This window comes from Mus musculus, chromosome 14 (assembly GCF_000001635.26).
Source record: "Mus musculus strain C57BL/6J chromosome 14, GRCm38.p6 C57BL/6J".
NCBI lineage: Eukaryota > Metazoa > Chordata > Mammalia > Rodentia > Muridae > Mus > Mus musculus.
In genome coordinates this window covers 44,578,298-44,600,058 of record NC_000080.6, presented here as the reverse complement: position 1 = coordinate 44,600,058, position 21,761 = coordinate 44,578,298, and the positions used below count along the sequence as shown (strand labels likewise).

The following is a 21,761-nucleotide window of genomic DNA, read 5'->3' as shown; positions in this document are numbered from 1 at the left end:
GCTGATGCAGCAGAGGCCATGGAGGAGTGTTCTTTACTGGCTTGCTTCCCCTGGCTTGCTCAGCCTGCTCTCTTATAGAATCCAAGACTTCCAGCCCACAGATGGCACCACCCACAAGGGGCCCTCCCCCCTTGATCACTAATTAAGAAAATGCCTTGCAGCTGAATCTCATGGAGGCATTTCCTCACTTGAAGCTCCTTTCTCTGTGATAACTTCAGCCTGTGTCAAGTTGACACAAAACTAGCCAGTACAATTGACCCCTTGTCAACTTGACACACAAACACATCACTTATTAATCCTCAACCCTTAGTTTCTTATTCATCCCCAAGATCTTAATAACTTTAAAAGTCCCAGAGTCCTTGCAAATTCTTAAAATTTCAATCTCTCTTAAAATCCAAAGTCTTTACAATTAAAAGTCTCTTAACTGTGGGATCCACTAAAAACTTTCTTCCTTCAAGAGGGAAAAGTATCAGGACACAGTCACAATCAAAAGCAAAAATCAATCTCTATCCATTCATTGTCTGGGATCCAACTCATGATCTTCTGGGCTCCTCCAAGGGCTTGGGTCACTTCTCCAGCCCTGTCCTTTGTGGCACACAGGTTGTCTTCTAGGCTTCAGCTGCCTGTACTCCACTGCTCCTGCTGTTCTTGGTGGTCATCTCATGGTACTGGCATCTCCAAAAAGCTGCTGTCTTCCACTGTAACTTGGCTTCACCAATAGCCTCTCATAGGCTCTCTTCATAGTGCCAAGCCTCAACTCCTTTGCATGACCCCTTCAGTCCTGGGCCATCAATTGCAACTGAGGCCTTCCCTGGCCTCTCACAGTGCCGAGCCTCAGCTGCTCTGTGTGACCCCTTTATGCCTTCAAAACCAGCACCATCTGGGTAACTTACACATTACCAAGTCCAGCCACAGCCCAAGGTACAACCCTGGCTATCTCTGGAACACAGCCTCTGTGCTCTCAGAAAACACTTCCCAGAAGATGTCACCTCAATGATGCTGGTCTCTCTCTCTTTTTTTTTTTTTTTTTTTTTGGTTTTTCGAGAAAGGGTTTCTCTGTGTTGCCCTGGCTGTCCTGGAACTCACTTTGTAGACCAGGCTGGCCTCGACTCAGAAATCTGCCTGCCTCTGCCTCCCAAGTGCTGGGATTAAAGCGTGTGCCACCATGCCAGGCCTGAAAAGAGTCTTTAATCTTCCCTCTAAAATTTCACAAGCCAGGACTCCATCTCCTGCACTGTTCTCATCATTATCTTCCAAGCTCCTTCACAACATCCCACAGAGCTCTTAACACCGAATAGATCTTCTAGCCCAAAGTTCCAAAGTCCTTCCACAGTCCTCCCCAAAACATGATCAGGCTGTCACAGGAATACCCCACTCCTCGTACCAATTGTCTTAGGGTTTCTATTCCTGCACAAACATCATAACCAAGAAGCAAGTTGGGGAGGAAAGGGTTTATTCAGCTTACACTTCCATACTGCTGTTCATCACTAAAGGAAGTCAGGACTGGAACTCAAGCAGGTCAGGAAGCAGGAGCTGATGCAGAGGCCATGGAGGGATGTTCTTTACTGGCTTGCTTCCCCTGGCTTCCTCAGCCTGCTCTCTTATAGAATCCAAGACTTCCAGCCCACAGATGGTACCACCTACAAGGGGGCGTCCCCCCTTGATCACTAATTGAGAAAATGCCTTTCAGCTGAATCTCATGGAGGCATTTTCTCAACTGAAGCTCCTTTCTCTGTGATAACTCCAGCCTGTGTCAAGTTAACATAAAACTAGCCAGTACAGCGATCTAATTTCTTACAAAAATACTTTACTGAAGCAAGAAAACACCTATTGACTATTACATCCTGTAGGATCTTGATCCAAATGAAAGGGATATAGGCTATGTCTAGTAATTAAGTAAATATAAACAAAAGACTGTTAAAATGTCACTTTTATTTTAGCACACCTGAGTTAAGTGTGGGACTGAAACAAATACAACAGGATATATACAGCATGTCAAGGAGGCAGGCTTTAAAACCATGCTATAGAAAAGAGAAGACTGGGAGGACACCCGATTTAAGAAGCTTTGGATAGTGATTAATGGATATGCAAATATAGTATTCTCCAATGGATTTGGCAAAGATTTTGTTTTTCATTTCCAGTCTTTTAAAGTAGACAGCTGATTTTCAGAGCACATAAGATTTAAATACAAACAGGAGAATTCAGCAGAGTGATAAAGGTGCCTGCAACAAAACTGACCACCCAAGGTAATGGTGGACAGCAAGGCGAGAATCCTCACCCTGCAAAGCAGGACGAGGGGGAACTGCAAAGTGGGGTTCGTGGGTAACCTTAGCTTCTACTTGCTACTCAGTTCACAAAGTTAGAGGCCTTTACAGATAACCCGCACGCACCCTTTAATTTTCTGCTATATAATAGGATTATAAGGCCACAATATTCCTTTGGGGAAAACCCTTTAATGATTTAAATATCACTTACTTGTTCTTTTGAAGTGTAAAGTGTCTTAACTGGATTATGATTACAGATCAGTTTTAAATACACCATTGCTACTATATTAAAATTATTTATACTATTTATATCTAATATTCAAAGAAATTTACTAGTAAATGCTACAATAGGCATCAGTCTGACATGCTTATTAATTGATCCCATAGTTAAATTATAGGTCATGACAAGAGTCTATTCTGTCTCACTAAATCAGGAACACCGCATTTACAGAACAAATTAACACACATAGTGCAAACGCCCAAGGACCATGCTAGCTCTTCAATTAGCTGTCACAGCTCAGACATGAATCCTCACTGTGTGAACAGAAGTCAGATCCAAATCTTCATCAGAAGGTGCTAGTGGAAGTTGTCAGACGCCTTCCAATGTAGATCCCCAAGCCAATGGCCAGCAGATGAGACAGTAACAGAGATGGAAGGAAAACCTTCAGAAAGTCTGCTGAGAAAATTCCCCCTTTCTTCATAACGCTTGTGTTTCTCATGCTGAAAGTAGCTGTGCGCTTCGGGTGTTTAAAAAGGAACTCCTTGGGGGGAATATTTTCTGGCCGACTTGACCAATCCCATATCCAATCTGAGTTTTTCTTCAGGATACTTTCAACTTCTCTTCTTCTCTCAATATAATCTTCCTCAGACAGAGTGCTGTTTTTCTCGCCAAAGCTGTGGCTGTCTCTTTCAGCTCTGTTGGTATCTTGTGGTGTCTGGGAGCGAGGTGGGCTGTCACAGTGAGAACTCTTGGAGCTACTTCGTCCAGATTCATGCTGGGCATCCAACAGTATTTTTTCCATGTCACCATTATAAATAAAGATGGAGGCTGGAACGCTGCTCCCATTGCCATTGCTGAAGTGCAGTTCTACCCAGGAGCCCTGCAGGTTCTCCTCCCCGCTCTGTGACATGGTGGTTCGGCCTATTTCCATGTTTTAAGCACTTCACTTTTACTTTGAAATCTTTTAAAATGATGTCCTTAAGATGCACCAACTGTGATTCACTAGGCTCATGCTGAATCTCCTTCGAAGCCTTGGCATCAGGTTGATCTAAGAGTAGGGACCTGCTGTCATATTCCTGTTTAGTTTTGCTGTTTAGACAGTTGCTGAAGATGTGCAGGTAGAATGTTTTATTTTGGGGGAGGTGCTTGTTGTCAAAATAACTCTGTGTTTATGTATTACAGTGTATAAATGAAGAAACAGGAGCAACCACTTTCTATTTTTCAGTTAAATATCTATGTATGTGCTCGGCTCCTCACCCTGTTAAAATCATTTATAAAAACATGAACCAGTACACTTAATTTACTACTGATTACTGTGCTGACTACAATAAACACAGCTTACTTGTTAAATCTTCCAAAATGAATTACATGACATTTAACATCGCAACGGATGCTTCATGTAAAAAATATTGCCTTACCCTGTCTAAAAATCTTCAGATTTAAGATACGTTAAAGCCCATTTATCAGTAAATAGTTGGAAAGCTTACCTTCATAAAAGGCACCTCTGCAAACACCATCCTAGATTACAAGTGCTACCATTCTGCTCTTTCAGGTAATTTAAAGGTCCATAATTTTTATATCTCCGGAGCTCAAAGATCTTCATTTTGCTGTCAGGCTAAGAAAGTGACCTCCCACTCACATTATTAGAACCACAGCTGCCAGGGGCAGCAGGTACATAGGTGCATGATCTCCAATTCAAATCCAACTCTGCAGAGAAATCAGCGTAAATGCCCTGTGGCTGAGGAATATCAGGTTGTGGAAGTATTTAGGCAAGTGTCAGCCAGTATTCTGTTAAGAGTAGAAAAGTCACTCAGAAATATAAATTCACACCTGAATGGCCTCCTGAACCTAGCTTTATTGATTGTTATCCCATCAGTTTGCCAGCTCCCCTCCCTAACCTAATTGAGTATAGATTTCAAATACCCACGTGCTTCAATTACTTCTGTTACCTTTCTTCTCTGTAAAAGGTAATGGGACTCTTCAGATTACAGAACAATTACTCACTATAAAAAGAATTCACAATATCCCCAGCCTTCTACCTTCCTATTTTTGAGTCTATTTTTGGACCACCTGATGACCCTTGAAGAGATACATGCTGGCAAGTGCTAATTTAGGGTAGTATTTATGGAGATTCTTTGCAATGTCCCTTTGCGCTACACCAGTTCAAGTCCTTCCCATACCATTTAATACTCACAAATCTCAGATACAAACAGAATGATAACCCATGATAATGTCTTCTAAGCAATAAAAAACCAAAAAAAAAACAGTTACACAATCATATTTTGCCACAGATCTTTCAAGGAGAGCAAATGTTTGTATGAGTCAGAAATGGAAGAAAAACTATCAGACTCCACAAAATCATAGTTGCCTCCCACTCTTATAAACTGGATAACAGTACGACACCATCACCGCAGTTCACAACAACTGCAATACCTATATCCCTGAAAGTTATATAAGCTTAACAAGCAGTTGAAAATTGAATTCCAGAACAAATTTAAATGCATGGTGTTGTGCTGGGCATGGTGGTATATGCCTGTGATCTCAGCACTCAGGAGGCAGAGGCAGGTGAATTTTTGCATTCAGTTCAAGGTAATCCTGGTCTACAAAGTGACCTCCAGGACAGCCAGAACTATACAGAGAAACCCTATCTCAAAAAAAAACAAACAAAGAAATGCCTGGTGTAGTAGCATAAGAATACTTTAATCTCTGCACTTGAATGGCAGCACTTGCTGGCAGATATCTGTGAGTTTGAGGCCACTATGGTCCCATGAGTCCCAAAACTGGCAGGGCTTCATAGAGAGACCCTATCTCAAAGAATGAATAAATTTAAAAATAAAATTCTATACACACAATGAAAATGTGATATAGTTATGCAAGGATAACACAAAGGATGTAAATCAAATAAATGTATCTCAGCACAAAAATAGTCTCAAAAATTAATAGTTGAATTGTCATCTCAGTACCTACAGAAAATGCATTGGACATGTCCATCATCACCTCATGTTAAAATTCCTGAAAATACTAGGAATAGGAGAAACATGCCTCACCCGATTAAATCTTCTATTCAACAAACATTGTCAACATTATAGTAATGGGAGAGAGAAAAAGTCTGTATAAAATAAGAAACAAGACCAGGGTATACATTCTCTCTACCTTATGCAATATAATACCTGAGACTTAGAAGCAATGAGCAAGTATAAAGAAACGAGATGGAAAGAGAAAATGAACGTGTATATCCCTGCAAACTCTACTTTCATTAGGGAAGTGCTCTTGGTGAGGTAAGAAGAAAAGTAAGGTCAGTTCAAATTAGTCAGCAAGGCTGGTTCAAACTTCTGGAGCTTGATGCCTAGTGGATGAATTTTTACAAATCTGAACTCAGTAAAACTTTGGAAAATGTTTCCTGTTGACAGGTACTACAAGAAAACTTTAGGCATGACTAGGCCAGAACTCCTCTTCACAGTATGTGACTTCAACCAAGCACCCATGACCTTTTCACCCAGAATGAGTTGTCCTGACAGAGAAAAGGCATGTGAGTTCTAGTAAGGAAGTCAAACTTACATTGAAGAAAGGATACCCTTACCAAATGGTGCCTGGCCATGTGGGTCCTCATATGTGTGAACAGAAATCAGATTCCAGTATTGTGGGCATTCCATGCATTTTTTGACCAATTTCCACTTATCAATAACTACATACCATGTGTATCCTTTTGTGACTAGGATACCACACTCAGGATGATATTTCAACTTCCAAACATTGGCCTTTGAATTTCATGAAGTAATGTTTTTAAAAGCTGAGTAGTACTTCTGTACACTGTATAATATTTTCTGTATCCATTCTTCTGTTGAGGGACATCTGGGTTGTTTTCAGAGTCTGGTCATTAAAATAAGGCTTCTATGAACAAAGAAGTGCATGTGTCCTTTTAATATATTGGAGAATCTTTTGGGTATATGAACCATGGTGGTATACCTGTATTTGAGGTAGAACCATTTCCAACTTACTCAGGAATTGCCAGATTGATCTCCAAAGTGGTTTTTCCAACTTGCAGTCCCAGCAGGAATGGAGGAATGTTCTTCTTTCTTCACATTCTTGACAGAATCACCTGTAAGCTGAGTTTTGTTCTTGGCCCATCTGAGTGCTGTGAAGTGGAAACTTAGTGTCATTTTGATTTGCATTTCCCTGATGACTAAAGATGTTGAACATTTCTTAAGTACATCTCAGCCATTCAAGATTCCTGAAACGTGACTTTCTGATTCCTCCAATGCATTTATCTTGAAGTTATATTGTATTTTGTCAAACACTGTTTCAGCATCTGATGAGATTATACAATATATTTTAAGTTATTTTATATAGTGGATTACATTGATGGATGTTCATATATTGAATCATTCCTGCATCCCTGGGATGATACAGTATCTAATGAGATGATCAAATAATAATTTCTTAAATTTATTACATAGTATATTACTTTGATGAATTCCAAAACATTGAATCGTTCTTACATCCTATACATGATGCATATTGGATCATGGTGAGTGATCATTTGCATGTGTTATTAGAAACAGTTTCCAAGACGTTATTGAGTATTTTTGCATCAATATTTGTTATGGTTTTTATATGCTCAACCCACTGAGTGGCAAGATAAGAAGGAGAGGCCAAGTTAGAGTATATGGGACACTGTGTGTGTGGTCAAAACCCACGCCATAGCTGCCTGGACATTAAAGTTCTATTAGCAGCCTTCACATGAACATGTAGGACTCTCAGCTTCTCCTGTACCATGCCTTTCTGGATGCGTCCATGTGGCCACCTTGTTGGCACTTGACTGATCCTCTTAACCTGTAAGGCATCCACATGGAATTGTAGGAGAAGCTGCAGTGCAGCCAGATTTGGAGGAGTCCCAAAACCCTCCTGGGACAACTAGTCATGGAGTTTGTTCAGCATCCATCCATCTGCAGCAGTTAGGGTGTTCTTCAGAGTCACATCTCTTATCTAAAGCTTCGAAGAACCACCTGTCTGAGGGCCAGAAGCTCTTGTGAGTATCTGCTGATGCAGAGTTAGAAGCAGGTCTACTAAGAACTCAGCCTGATGCACAGAGTCCTAAGGGGAATCACAGCAAATACAGAGGTCTGAAGGAAAGGACAAAGTACCCAAAATCTGAGTATCCAAGGCTGTATCCTCAGATTAGAAAGACAACAGAAAAAATGGAGAGGGAACCCAGTAAGTGACAATGGGGAGAAGGGAGGCCAGGTGTTCCTGGTCATCATGAACTCTGCACAGAGTTCACAGTAAATTTCAATGTGGATTATGAAAGTAGAAAATGTTCACTTTCTTTTATTACATTCACCTTGTTTGGGCAGATAATCCATGCAGGAAGGCTGAGAAATGGCTAAGAAAGAAAATTGATCTCAGAGAAACAGGAGGACTGGGGCTTCTCTAGTGTAGTATACTGTAGTGTGGTGTGGTGCAGTGTGTTGTGGTGAAGTACAGTGTATTCTCCTGTACTGTTTGCTGCTTGGTATACATGAGGCCCTGGGCTCCCTCTTCAGTTTAGCCCACTTAGAGAAGCTGAAATTAGAATAACAGTTGCCAGATCTTAAGACAGATGTTGGGAGGGTGATGGGGGACAGGGAGTTGCAATCTCGGCTACCAAGGGATTACCACGTCTATAGAAATTTGGTGGGTTGTAATGGGCCAAATATCTCCAAGTAACTGCACAAGAGTGATAAATATGTTCTCAACACACAGAAAAGAATGAGATAGATGCCTGAATTGATGCCTGTGCCAGATACCATCTTCTTCAGCAATATGTTCTTATCATTATCTTCCAGAAAAGAAGGAAGGAAATGGCAGTAGTCTTTAATGATTGGGGAGAGTGTTTGAGACTCAATGATGGGCAACCGAAAACAAGATAATCCAAACTTGGCCCTGGGCTTTTCATTGGGTAGTATATTGTTCTGAACTCCACGGACCTATGTTTAGGAATCTGGGGACAGGGACCCACAAAAACCTGGACATCCAGACAGTGCTGGGTTGCAGAGAGTTCACAGCAGGTTTGACCCTACTGGCCTGCAAGGATAACTGGGCAAGGGGTTCTCAGAATCTTGGACATGTAGGCACTGCTAGAAGTCTCAGAGGAGCTGAGCATGGAGGAGGCCAGCAGGCTAAGAACTAGCCCTGAAATCAGGGAATGGGGAATTCTGGATTAACTCAGAGGTGACTAGCCCTGGAGTATTGAGGGGCCTTCTGTTGGAGACTTAGATGGCAATGCTCTGTAGGCAAAGGCTTTTTCTCCATGTAACCCACAGTTGGTTTGATGAGAGAGACAGTCCTTGGTTGTAAACTGTTTATTGATTGTTTTTCATAGAAATGAAAGCATAACATGTCTTAAGGTTAGACTAGAAGTTAAGTAACTTCTGAGGAAGGAATGTCCAGGAAGGGAAGCTTATTGACTGAACCCTACCATCTTCTATTACCTCATTAGCAGGGAGAACCCTATTCTCTTCTAAATAACCACAGGCCATGTTCCTATGTAGAGATTTTGGTCCTATGAAAGAGGCCTGGTAGGAAGCAGGTGACACTTTTGCCATCTACTGTGGGTCTGGGACTTCCAACCCACTCAACTTTACCAAATTCTGGACATGGTAGTCTACTGTCCCAGGTGTTAGTCTGAGATTTATTGATGTGAGGAGACACCAGGACATATGTTTAGTATGCGGGTCTCAATGCCTACCCTCCACACTGACACACTGTTTCTAACAAGGCCACAACTCCTAAAAGTACCACTCCCATATTCAAGCCACCACACTCCTCTGCAATCTCCCAAGACATTTACCTCACTCTGTCCTACTGTTTTCCTTTTTCTTCTTCACAAATTGTGTTCTATTATTTTCTTGAAATATCCTTCTATAACCCAACACTAGTGCATTACCTTCTATGGATACTGCAGTTTAAATGCACATCTCTAGACATTCAATGTTACCATCCACATAAGACACATCATGTGGTTTTGTCTTTTTGGTTCTGGGTTATATCACTCAGAAAGATTATTCATGTGTCCATCCATTAACCTGTAAATTTCATTTATATTGTCATAGTTCATTACCATTGTGTATATGAACCATGTACTCATTATCCTTTCATCAGTTATATTTATGTCTGGGTTGTTTTGATGTCTTGACTATTGTGAATAAAGCAGGAGGGAACATGAACACACCCAGGTCTCTGTCTTAGGATAATGCCTTTGGCTATATGCCCTGGAATAGTGTCTGAGTCTGTGTTCTCTTGCTAGAAAGAGACATCAGGACCATGATGGACCTTTTAATGAGAGCATTTAAATGGGGGCCTGCTTACCATTTCAGAACTTTAGTACATTTTTATCTTGACAGAATCATGCAGAGGCAGACATGGTGTTGGAGAAGTAGCTGAGAGTTCTAGATCTGGATCTGCAGGAAGCAGGGATGCTGGCCCTGAGCTGGGCTTTTGAAACTTTAGAGCCCACCCCCACAACAAGGCCATAGCTCTGAATACCATCAAAGAGTTCTATACCCTGTTGACCAAGTATTCAAATATATTCTCATTCAAACCACCACAAATAGTACAGCTGGTTCTTATGGAAGATCTATCTCTAGCAATGTTTTCCAGAACATTTCTCCTGTTTTTCATAATGAGTGTACATGTGAATATATACTCTCTTACCCCACACTCACGCCAAGTGTTGTGGTCATTTAGTCTACTTGTAATAGCCATTCTGACTGCAGTAAGATACAGGGTTAAAACTATTTTAATTTGCATTTTTCTGATGAAGAAGTACATTAAACATTTAAATACATATCTATGATCCATTTCTTTCTCTTCTTTTGAAGATTCTGTTCAGTTTGACTGAACATAAGAAGGGAGTGTGTTTGAGACTGGGACTCTCTACTTATCCCTGCTGTCCCAGAATCTAGTACATAGACCAGGATGTCCAGAGGCTCATGCAGTTCTTCTTGCTTCTGCCATTTGACTGCTGGGATTACAGGTGTGCTCTACCATGGACAGCCATAGAACGTTTTGAAATGTTTAAATTTAAAATGTTTTAATGTTTAACAGGCAGGTTTCCTGGTGTTTAGTTTTTAACACCATCCGATTGTCTAGAAATGAACTCTCTGTCATATGTACACTTAGTGAAGTTCCTCTCCCGTCTCGTAGCTGATCTTTCCATTGATTAAGAGTTTGTTTTGCTTTCTTATTTACTGTTTTATTGCTAGGACACACCTTGACCAGGATAACGTGTAAAGAAAATATTCAATTGGGCTTGGCCAACAATATAAAAGAGTGATCCAGGATTGTCAAGGTGGGGAACATGTCAGGATGTAGGCAGGCATGCATACAGACATCATGGCACTAGAGGAGTAGGTGAACTTACATTGGATACATATAGAGGAGGCAGAGGAAAGACATAGATAAAGACAGACAGACAGACAGACAGACAGACAGACAGACAGAAGACAGACAAACAGACAGAAGCAGAGCCAGAGACAGTGAGAGTGTAGACTGAGATATAGAGAAAGAGAGTGAAACATTGTGAGATCAACAGAGACAGAGAGATAGTAACAAAGACAGGGACAAAGACAGAGGCAGGGACTGGCATGAACTTTTAAACCTCAATGCCAACCTCCAGTGCCAAAATTACTCCAGCAAGGCCATATCTACTAGTTTTTCCTAAAACATTTTTATGAGGTAGGTATCAAACATTCAATTATGAAATGACTTTTGAAGGTCATTTTTTTACAAATTACTTTATAATTCAGAAGATTTTAATTACTCAATGTGAATATTTTTATTTCCTGGGACGTATTAGAGAAATACTGTTGTGTATCTTATTTGTTTTGTCCGACGTGGTCATGCACAGGAGAGTACATCATAACTGTAGCTAAATTTATGACTATAGAGATAGAGCATGGATACTTTTTTCATCCTGACTTTGGGATCCACATAGTTTGACACATTATCCACATCAAAATCTCAATTTTCTGTGGAGCTCTGGCTGGCTGGGTACGACTTATGAAGCCTAAACAACATGATAATTGAAGAGTCCCATTCTTGCCTGAAACTTCTAGTGTTACAGGACTATGTATGAACCACACATAAATGCAGATTGTCCTTATGATAGAAATAATTAGAGATGATGTTTTATCCATAACAATACACTAATTTTATTCAATAACAACTTAAAGTGGGGAGTCAGTTTATACAGTATATAGACTTAGCAAAAAAAGCAAATTAATTACAGTAACAAAAAGATAGTGAATATATAATGAAACTTCAAATGAAAACACAGGAAAACCAAAGACACAAAGAAATCAAAACTCTAACCAAAACCAAACAAAATAATTAAGCTAAGCATCATTCTCTTGCTGCAGATGTTCAGCACAGACCTACAGCCTGTTGCTGGCCTTGGTGAAATAGTGCAAAGGCAGTCACTGATGGTAATAATCTGTTCAGGATGAATATAGGCATGCCTCATTGGGGTGGGTGTTCTGCTGATGGACTAGGTCTTCCAAGTATAAGCATGAGAGATGTTACAGATGATACCTCAAAGTTTTTCAAATTCACTTGAATGATCACCATGATATAATTCTAGATGACCCAACAGGACCAGCCAAAATTGGCATTCTCAGAGCCCTCCTGGATGCCGAGCAGATCTTGATGTATCTCAGCACTTCTCTGAAGCCTTCCAAACAGGCAGTCTTGCTGGACCAGAGACTAGACAAAATAAAGGCCTCATTACCCATAGCAAACCAAAAAAAGAAGAAAATGCAGCCCAAGATTGCCATGGTTACAAGGATCAGATGCAATGGTGGTTAATTTGCTTTGCACACCCAGTGGTCCTGGTGAACAGTTGTGTCTGAGCAAGATCTTGACCTGGTCTCTGATCTGTTTTAGCTTCTGCAGAATATTTCAGACCTACGGGAGGAAGAGAAAAAAAGCCCGGTGAGATCTTGCCATGTCAGCGATCCAGCAAATACCAGCTTTACTCAACAGGACAATCCAGTATGACCTTTCATCTGAGATCTTTCCTGTATCCCCATAGGAGAAGGGGAAGAGAGCACCTGGGCCTGGATGTTTTTCTCAAATGTAAAAAATTGCTTGACAATGGATTGTGAACTACACACTGTGCTGGACTTATAGTAAAACACCACATTTCTCCAGTAGTCTAAATACTTGATATTGAAAAATAAGTGTGTATCAGTGTCTGAATCTAACATTAAACAGAGGCCTTCTAGGGAGCCTAGCAAACTTTGAAGTGAAGGCTCTTATTATTTCTGGAGTGCTGAATCCTTCCTTGGCTCTCCTTGGGAACCCCTACATCTGGGAATCCTCAGAGAAACCATCTCAGAGGAAATTCATGCACACTGAAAGGATACTGTAATCAGCAAGAGTGTGCTTCATGCAAATCTTCCCAAGGGTAAGCATTGAACTCTAAAGTGGATATTCATGAAGGAAAACAAAAACAAAAATAAAAGCAAAAACCAATAGCCCTGCTATGCTTATGGCTCCTTAGGTACTGCAATCCTGTGCTAATACCTCATCTTGGAGACAGTGAAAGGATACTGCATCTTTTCAGCCAAGCCATGACACACACACACACACACACACACACACACACACACACACCTACACGTACAAAATAAAATTGGAGCCTGCCCTTCTCTCCTTCTGAGGGGCAGGCCCAAGCTCCTCAGGATGAGTTGCCATAGAGCAGAACAGAGGACCTGGTTCCTAGATAATTCAGGAAGTGGCATCCTGAGGCACCTCTTCATACCATAGAGCCTCAAGGAATTGCCTTCAGGGGTCCAGTATCTCCTCTGCCTAGAGTGGCAAGCTAGAGGTGGCCGACTAGGATGGGGAGGAGAGGGCATGGCAGAAATCCAATTTCTTCAAAAGAGGGTAAGTCCACAGAAAGTCTTGGAAATGATCACAGAAGTGTAAAACTGGATGAGACATAGGAGAGAGCCTGGATAAGGTGCAGGATGGTTACATAGGCTTGACTGTGTTTATGATCACACATTAGGGCATTCTGCCCCTGATGCTTCATTCATCCTACCTGCTGCTGCTTAGTATAGTGGTCTTTGATCTTCTGGCTGCCTTCATTACATAGTATTTTTGTATCTATGTTGCATTCTTCCAATGCAATCTGCTCCCTTAGCAGCTGTCTGTTCTCCTTCCTCAACATCCTGACTTTGTGCTGGATGAGGTTAGATTCAATCAGGTGGTGGCAGTTCCTGAAGCTGAGCCACAAACAAAACATGGTGAATCCAGGAAGCATCCATCTTCCTCCCATCCCTCCAAAGACCATTCCTTCATCATTGGCCCTGATCCCCAGGCAGCCCCAAACAAGTATCCAGATTGGCCAAAGAGGGAGATCACATCCAGAGGACTGCCACTTTCCAGAAAACCCAAGGTACTTTTGAAAACCCTGACACCAACAGGGACTCATGTATCTCTCAGAAAAGAACATGGGGTCTATATGGGCTTATAAGTCTGTGGTATAAAAAAAACCCACCTGGGGCAAAATTCTCTAGGAGTCAAGAGACCCAAGCATCACAGAATCTTTCTATGTTTCTCCTGCAAACCCCATCTATAAATCTACTTTCAGAGCCCAAGAGGCCCAAGGCTGATTGATATCTCCATCATGGTGGACACCTTTTCGATCTTGAGGATACTTAGTTGGAAATGACAGTGGCTTGAGAGGCTCCCAGTCTCTTCACACTTGGTCAAAATGATCCAAGATGTTAAAATCTTAGTGCCTTGTTTGAAGGAGGCAGGCTTCCTGTTTAGAGACTAACAGTATAGAACCTGAGTCCCCACTTTCGTTCAAAGGCAAGGATTGGCAGACATATCCTGTGCCTAGGTCTTGGGTCATGACCCTGTTAGTCACTCACCAGTAGAACTGATTTTCTTTAGTCAACTGCTTGCACTTGGACAAGGCCTCACTCATGTCCTGGGGCATTCTCTTCAGGTCAGTCATCACCTGGTCATGTTGCATCTCAAGCATGAATGTCTCAAAGTTGATCCTGTGGGAGGCCATGGACAAGGAACAAATTGTCCCGTGAACTAAGGATACAAGGATCATTTCTATTCAAGCCGAATCATGCACTACCCCACCCCATATATGTCACTCGACCTAGCTCCTTGTTACTGGTTCCACTTGGTGCTTATTAAACTTATTACTCTTCAGCTTGGGCCAGTAAGCCCAGGGAAGTAAAGGCAGGGTGCTGATCTGCTTCAGCTCCCTGAAAGGGTTTGAAAGAATAGACTAGTTCTCTCAGAACTTTCCAGTAATCTGTGTCACAGGCCTGGGTCCACGTTAAATCTGTATGATTCTCCTCCTGGTTTTAGACACGTAATTGCCAATCCTTTGCTCTATTGCTAAATCAATTCCCAAAGGACATAATCATATCTACAGGGAAAAGCCTTTATAACACACCAGGAGATTCCAATGTGCATACACAGTGAGCAGAGAGGTCAATTCCTGTGCTACTCAAAATGACCTCCCTGGCTTCCTCACTGTTATTGCCTGGAAATGGAGTCAGGCACAACCTAAGAATATATCACATGACACAGACTCTCTAGATCTTAAGCTGCACACACAGGAACACACAGGAATACACATATCCACAAATGCACACACAAGCTCAAATGCACCCAGTATCTCTCCCATTGTCTGTCTCTGTCTATCTCTCTTTTATACACACACAGACACACACACACACACACACACACACACACACACACACACACACTTACACTCAATCAGAATGCCAAATAAATAAATTGATTTGGCTTTATCTGAGAGTATAATGAAAAAAATTTGAGAAAAGCCGTTATGAACTGCAGCCAATCCAGTCATACTGAGAGGCAGTATGTGTGATAGGCCCCTCTAGCTGTTGACAGGACCAATTGGAACCAAATTACCGCCTGGTCAATTATGGAAAGGATTGGCTATAAACAAACATTACCTAGCAACTCCCACCAGCCAACACCTGTGTAAACTTCTTAAATGACAGGAGGGGAGTTCACACATTACTACCTTCATCCTCAGACTGTGATTCATGCCACAGGCTCTGAAATACTTTTGGAGGAATCAAAAGTGCCTGTGACCCCATCTCACTCGTATCTGAACTTGAAGTTCTGCATTGAAATTCCAATCAGCAAAATTGATTTGGGTATACAGACAGCCTGGAGTTGTAGCCACCTGTGGTATGAGGGAATCTGGGCTTAAGAGGGATGGCCCAAGATAGTCAGCAAAGAACTGGGCATAATGACTACCTGTCATTTAAATCCTTGTTAGTGTAGTTGGCCAGGATTCCCTGAAGTTCGTCTCTGGCATTTTTTATGTTCTGGAGCTCTCTTTTGAGCTTCTCCAACCTCTCGTGTCTCTTCTCCTGCTCATTGATGGTGGGGGCTTGGGGTGATGCCTCCCCAGCAGACCCTGTAGGTAGAAAAACACTAGTAACCTTGTAGAGATAATAGGGCAGGGAAAGGGAAAACATGCTTTGTTCCACACAGAAGCCTGAGGAAGAGGAAAATCTAGAGACACTGAGAATCCCTGATAGTGCATCATAGCTGTCTTCAAGCTGGGCTCCTCAGCTAGGTCCCTGTTTGCAACCACCATCACTAAACATATGCCTGACTTCCTATTGTAATTGCCCTAGCCCTGAAATGCATAAGCTGGGTCAGGCAAGAGTAAATGGAGGGCATTGTCAGCTCATATGTGACAACCAAATCCGTACCTCTCAGCATACTAGGCAACACTTTTCTAGTCTTCTTCAAATGCATAATGAGAGCTCATACACTGCTATAGGAACCCAGACTGTGTATCAGTCCACATCATGTGCGTTCAATACCAAACTGTCTGAGACCTTGATTCATAGGCAGGGGAATAGCCCTCTCTGTTCTTGGCATCACATGCTCATGTAACCTAGAGGAAACTATATTAAGATGAAGTGCATGAACACTCTATCCTGAGAACAACACTTTTCTATTCTCACAGAGCTTGGTCTTTGCATAATTTGCCATTCAGGGGGAAATTAAGATCTCTCAACAGAGCCCCTGCAGGCTTGTCAATACCAGGCTTTGTGTAAAACTAATCATCAGACACTCTTGACTCTGGTTCTACCATTGAGGAATCTGAAGGATTAGGATCATAACCCCTATTCCTGGAAGGACCAGCTGAAGCCCACATCCTCCAGGTAGCTCCCCAAACCTTGCCCAGGACTCACTGTGCCTTCTCCATGACCAGTTGTTTCTTGCCCTTTCCCACCATGATGGGCGGCCGACCTCCTTCTGCCTTGGTCTGGTGTCTGTGTGTATTCTATTCTCTCTCCGAAATACCCTGAGGAGCATGGACAACATGCCTGCTTGGGAACCCATGAGGATCTGAAGGAATACCCTACAAGCCGCTCTGGTTACCACAACACTGGCGACATCACAGCAGATTCTAGGGTTCTCTTGGATACAAGAGATTGTCCAGGGAAGTGACTTCTGATGATGTCACCTGGAACTTCCATGGCCTACCGGCTTACCAGCTTGCCCCATCTGACCAGTTTCTGAGATGCCCTTTCCTGGAGTCTCTCTTTTGCCCCTGGGGATACCTCTTGGCAACTTCTCCTTCCTAAGCTAGAGATTTCTCTCTGCTTCACTACAAGTCCAGTGCTTTGAATGGGGAGAGTTTGTTAGTGCCGTGGCATGGCTAGCTCATCTTCATTAGGATCCTTATATGAGGGAGATTCTTCTCCAATATAAATCTACTACTGGGGCCCATTCATGTAACAGTCGATTTACCCAGGTGTCTCTGTTTCCCAGAGGACAGAAACCTACTCCTGCACCTTTACCTTTACACAAGTTGGAGTATATGTGTTAGTGTGCAACTGCCTTGAGAGGAGACATTGTTTCAATAAAGTGAGCAATGGGTTTTCATGAAATCTCTGATTTACAACCCCATTTCTTTGCAATGAAAACTCCCTTGTACTTGGCAATAGAAGAAGTCAGGGACAGGGGCAACATCAAATTGTAAAGTTTATGTCCCTTCTTCAAAAGCTAAAATCCCACATTCTCTCTATCTCCAAAACAACCAGACAAAATAGGCATCTGTGAACAAAGGCCAACAGGGACATTGGATTGCTTCTTCGTAGTCCCATTAGCTCTCACTTCTCCAGTTTCTACCTTTTTGAGTTCCCAGTTCTAGGCCTGAGTCTGTTGGAGATTGGAATATGATCCTGTATTCATAAGATACCTAAGACTCAATTGGATGGATAGAGGATGAACAGGCCTCGGGTCCAGTGAAACCTCAATTTTAATGGATCCATAATTTCAGGAGAGGCTCTGGCATTGACATCTGTTCCTTCTGCCTTCTTGACCTGGGTGTGCTGAATGCATGCTAAAATGCTACCTAAACTCTCCAGTAAAATAGTGGAAAAATCATGTAAAGCCTTTCCAAATTGATTGTGTTGTCTTTGTTTACCATCTTGAGCTATGCAATATCACTATGACAAAGGTCCAAGGTGTCTGGGGGAATGGTGGGGTAGTCAGAAGCCCACTCTGTCTCTCAGGTAGTCAGATGAATAACCTTTATGGAGAACTGGAGAAAATAGGTAATGAAAATTAATAGTTATAGTTTGGGTAATTGATTATCTCTGAGCCTGGAAAGCAATGTAGCAGGCATTCCAATCAAATAGTATAGGCATGAATCCCTCCCTGGATACAATAGGCCCAAAGTAAGAAGGAGGCCCATCCACCTTTCCCTGCACTCTACTGAGAGTTTTTGTAGTGTTTCCATTCAAGAAAAATTCTTTACTTCCTGAGACCAGAACTCTGAAGTCTGCATGCACCATGAACTGTCCCATCTATTCATAAATCATTCACTGTTTATTGACAAGGTTTGGCTATGAATTCTTTGCTATGGTTTGACACAATTCAAAGGGACTGGTAAAACTGTTGGTCCAGTACCTTCAAGAGCTTTTTAGCTATTCTTTGAGAAGTTTCCTCTTCTTTATTTTATTTTATTTTATTTCATTTTGGTTTTTTTAGATATTTTCTTCATTTACATTTAAAATTCTATCCCTAAAGTTCCCTATACCCCCCACCCCCCCGCCGCCCTGCTCCCCTACCCACTCCCTCCTACTTCTTGGCCTAAAATCAGGGCAGCTGTTCTCAAGATAGGATATCGTTCCCAACCACTGTGACTCATCAGGTACCTCAGCACATACTGCAGTCCTACTGGCTCTGGATGGCATAAGCTAGCCAGCCATGCTGTGCTTGGAGGGTAATGTCAGCCAGTATCTGATGTGATGCAAGTAGGTCCTGGATTCCCTAGAGCTTAGCACCACCAAGCTGTGATTGCCTGTGTCTAAGATGAAAGTAGTAAATGTCTGAGAACTTGAAATATATCCAGGGGTATATTCTTTTCTTGATTTTTGCTATCAGACATCCATGGAACTTAAAGAAATACACCAAGGATGCAGTGTAGCAAAAGCCTATAGACATGGACTCCTCATAGAGGACCAATTGTGTGTTTGTGGCAGTGTGTGTGTCTGTGTGTGTGTATATGTCTGTGTGTGTGTGTATGTCTGTGTGTGTGTGTATGTGCTTGTGTCCCCCATGGGTCTATGCATCCTTGGAATCTGGAGTCTACAGTGGGGCCTGTTGCAAGGTGATGCTGTCTCCATGCGCAGGGAGCCCCACCTTAGTCAGCACTGCTCTTTGTCTATATGTTCACCTTGGTGGCACATTGAAATCCCGTGAGGATTATATATAGCCATCCTGATATTGAGTCTTCTCCCAGCACATACTGATTTTTTTGCTCTGGGTAGCTGTGTAGCAATAGGAACCTACAACTGATAATCTGAGTTCTGAAGATATATTTTTTAAAAAAGTGGTAACAGTGTTGAGGTGGGCCAGACCCTGTGGCACAGACTTCCTGGGAACTTTTTAGAAGGGTTTCCTCCAGGCCCATGAGGGAGGTCTTGAAGCCCTTGATCCCTTACTAAGGAACCCCAACCTGTGTTGTCATGGCATCAGGATACTGAGTTTAATAAGCACAAGAAGGTCTCAGTATATAGGAGGCAGAATGTGGCAGCCACTGCATGTGGGTGTCCAGGACATAGTCTGAATTCACATGATCCTTTAGGCCTGTGTCATGGAATAGCTTCAGTGACTAGAAGAATGTGTTAGATTTATTTCCTATACTCAAAGCAGGCAGAAAAGGATGAAAGTCCTCCATGTAATATCAAATATATCAAGAAGAGGGTGGTAGATCCTCAGTACCCAAAGTATCCAGAAGATGGGATAAGACAGATTGCCATCCAGTACAAAGTCATTCAGAGAGCATCTTAAGATCAAAGTCAGCTTGTGGTGTAGCCCTAGGAGCAAGGAGGAGGAGTCTGCATCCTGATGCCTTCTTCTGACAGTCAGAATGAAATTGAGGAAGTCTTGCAGAGCAGCTGCAGCCTTGACAATTCCTGCTCTCTGTCACACAAATGCTTCCCAGAAGCTCCAAGCTCCTGATTCCCATTACTGGAAGTCCAAGTTCAAGCCCACCTTCTCTAGGAAGCTCCCTCTTTCATGCCCAGGATTCACAGTGACTTCCCCTGGACCATTAATTCTTGCTCTTTAACACTAAGACCAAAGGCCATCTTGTGGCTGCCTCTTTCTGGTCTCTGTATGTTCATTGTTCTCTCCTCCAAGAGGCCTGCTCAGTTTTGTCAGCATGACTAAGAGTGAACCATAAAGGTAGTTAATGGATGCTCCAAGAGCAGTTGGAGTCACCACAACATTAGTAACATCACAGAAAATGCCAGGGCTCTCCAGGTTACAACACAACATCTAGGGAAGGGACTTCTGATGTCTCACAGGACAGCTCTTACCTTCCTGCTCAGTACCTCACCCAAATTGACCTGAAGTCAAAGTGCCTTTTCCAGAGAGTGGGATAGGTTGCCTTTTGGTACTCAAAATATTAAAAGGTGGCTATCAATCACCTTCCAATGACAAATGTATCCAGAAGAGATCCTTTGGATCCCCATGCAAATACACATGAAATACCCAGCCTCCAGAATAAGACACTAGGCAATACACAACACATCTAGATAAAGTGTGATAGATCCCCTTGCAGTACTGAAACTATCCAGAAGAGGTTAATACACGTCCAGCCAGTTTCTATGCTGTGACGACTGAACTGGACAGAATGGAAAATGTTTCCACTAATGACCAAAGTATGGTTATGTTGGCCAGGTGTTCTGGAAGATTTTACGTGAGAATTGCAGCCCAGCTTGATATTGCAGGAAAACAAAAACTGGAGCAAGGATTTGGTTCATGTCCTGAATCTTATTCTACAGAAAAAATTTAACAACACCAATACATATTAGCAATGACCAATATTTATAAGGGAAGTAGTATTATACTCTAAGCATACATCAGTGAAATATAATAGTGTGTTAGCTTTATAAATGTGGAAAAGAAAATGCAGATGAAGGGGGAATTATGTAGAATTGGAGAGGCATCTATTTTGAGGCATTTTCTAGAGATGCCTGAAGTAGCTGAGATCTGGGAGTTCTCATACTATACTGATTAGTGAATCATATCTAATTGTGTCAGAGATTGGAGAGGGTTTGTACATAAATATTTTAGCATAACTATGTGCATGCCCTACTTAATGTCATGCTCTATTTAATCTTTAGAGGCTGGTATCTTTTACTTAGCTTTCTTTTTTATATTATATTCATGTTAATGAAATACCAAAACCCTGCAGACTACATACTATGAAATCTGCTGGGAAAAAGGTGATCAACAGTCTTACCTAACCAAGAAGTCTGTGAACCATCAGATTATATTCTATACCTCTACTTCAAAACAGAACCATACTATAGTAGATGGTTCACACTCAGGTGTATGTAAATGGTAACATATTTATGTATATTTATATGTATTAAACATATATTTTATATATTTATAATCATCATATAATAAATTAAATATTTATGTAATATAATATAAATTATATGCTTAAAATATATTTATAATACAATGTATAAGTAATATTTAAAATTAATTATACATATATATATATATACACACACACATGTGTGTGTGTCTATGTATGTGTGTGTGTGTGTCTGTCCGTGTGTGTGTACTTCAATATTGTTACTCGATAACAGAGTGCAGGTTCTATGCCACACAAAACAGTCTACTAAAAAGTGCAGTGCTAGGCATATGTTATCCTTCTTTTGAGTCAATATTTATAT

General features: G+C 41.7%; 1 long non-coding RNA gene and 2 pseudogenes across 1 annotated transcript; 1 reads left to right on the top strand and 2 right to left on the bottom strand.

The window, feature by feature from the left end:
* Gm5624 overlaps positions 1-21,761 on the top strand; it is a 70,779-nt pseudogene that overhangs the window by 27,866 nt on the left and 21,152 nt on the right.
* Gm16439 (predicted pseudogene 16439) lies at positions 1,789-3,405 on the bottom strand (annotated as a pseudogene).
* Positions 14,501-16,777, bottom strand: Gm8247. The gene is made up of 3 exons (XR_874573.2): positions 16,746-16,777; positions 15,793-15,955; positions 14,501-14,537 (listed from the first exon to the last, which is right to left on the bottom strand). It is a non-coding gene; the product is annotated as a predicted gene 8247 (long non-coding RNA).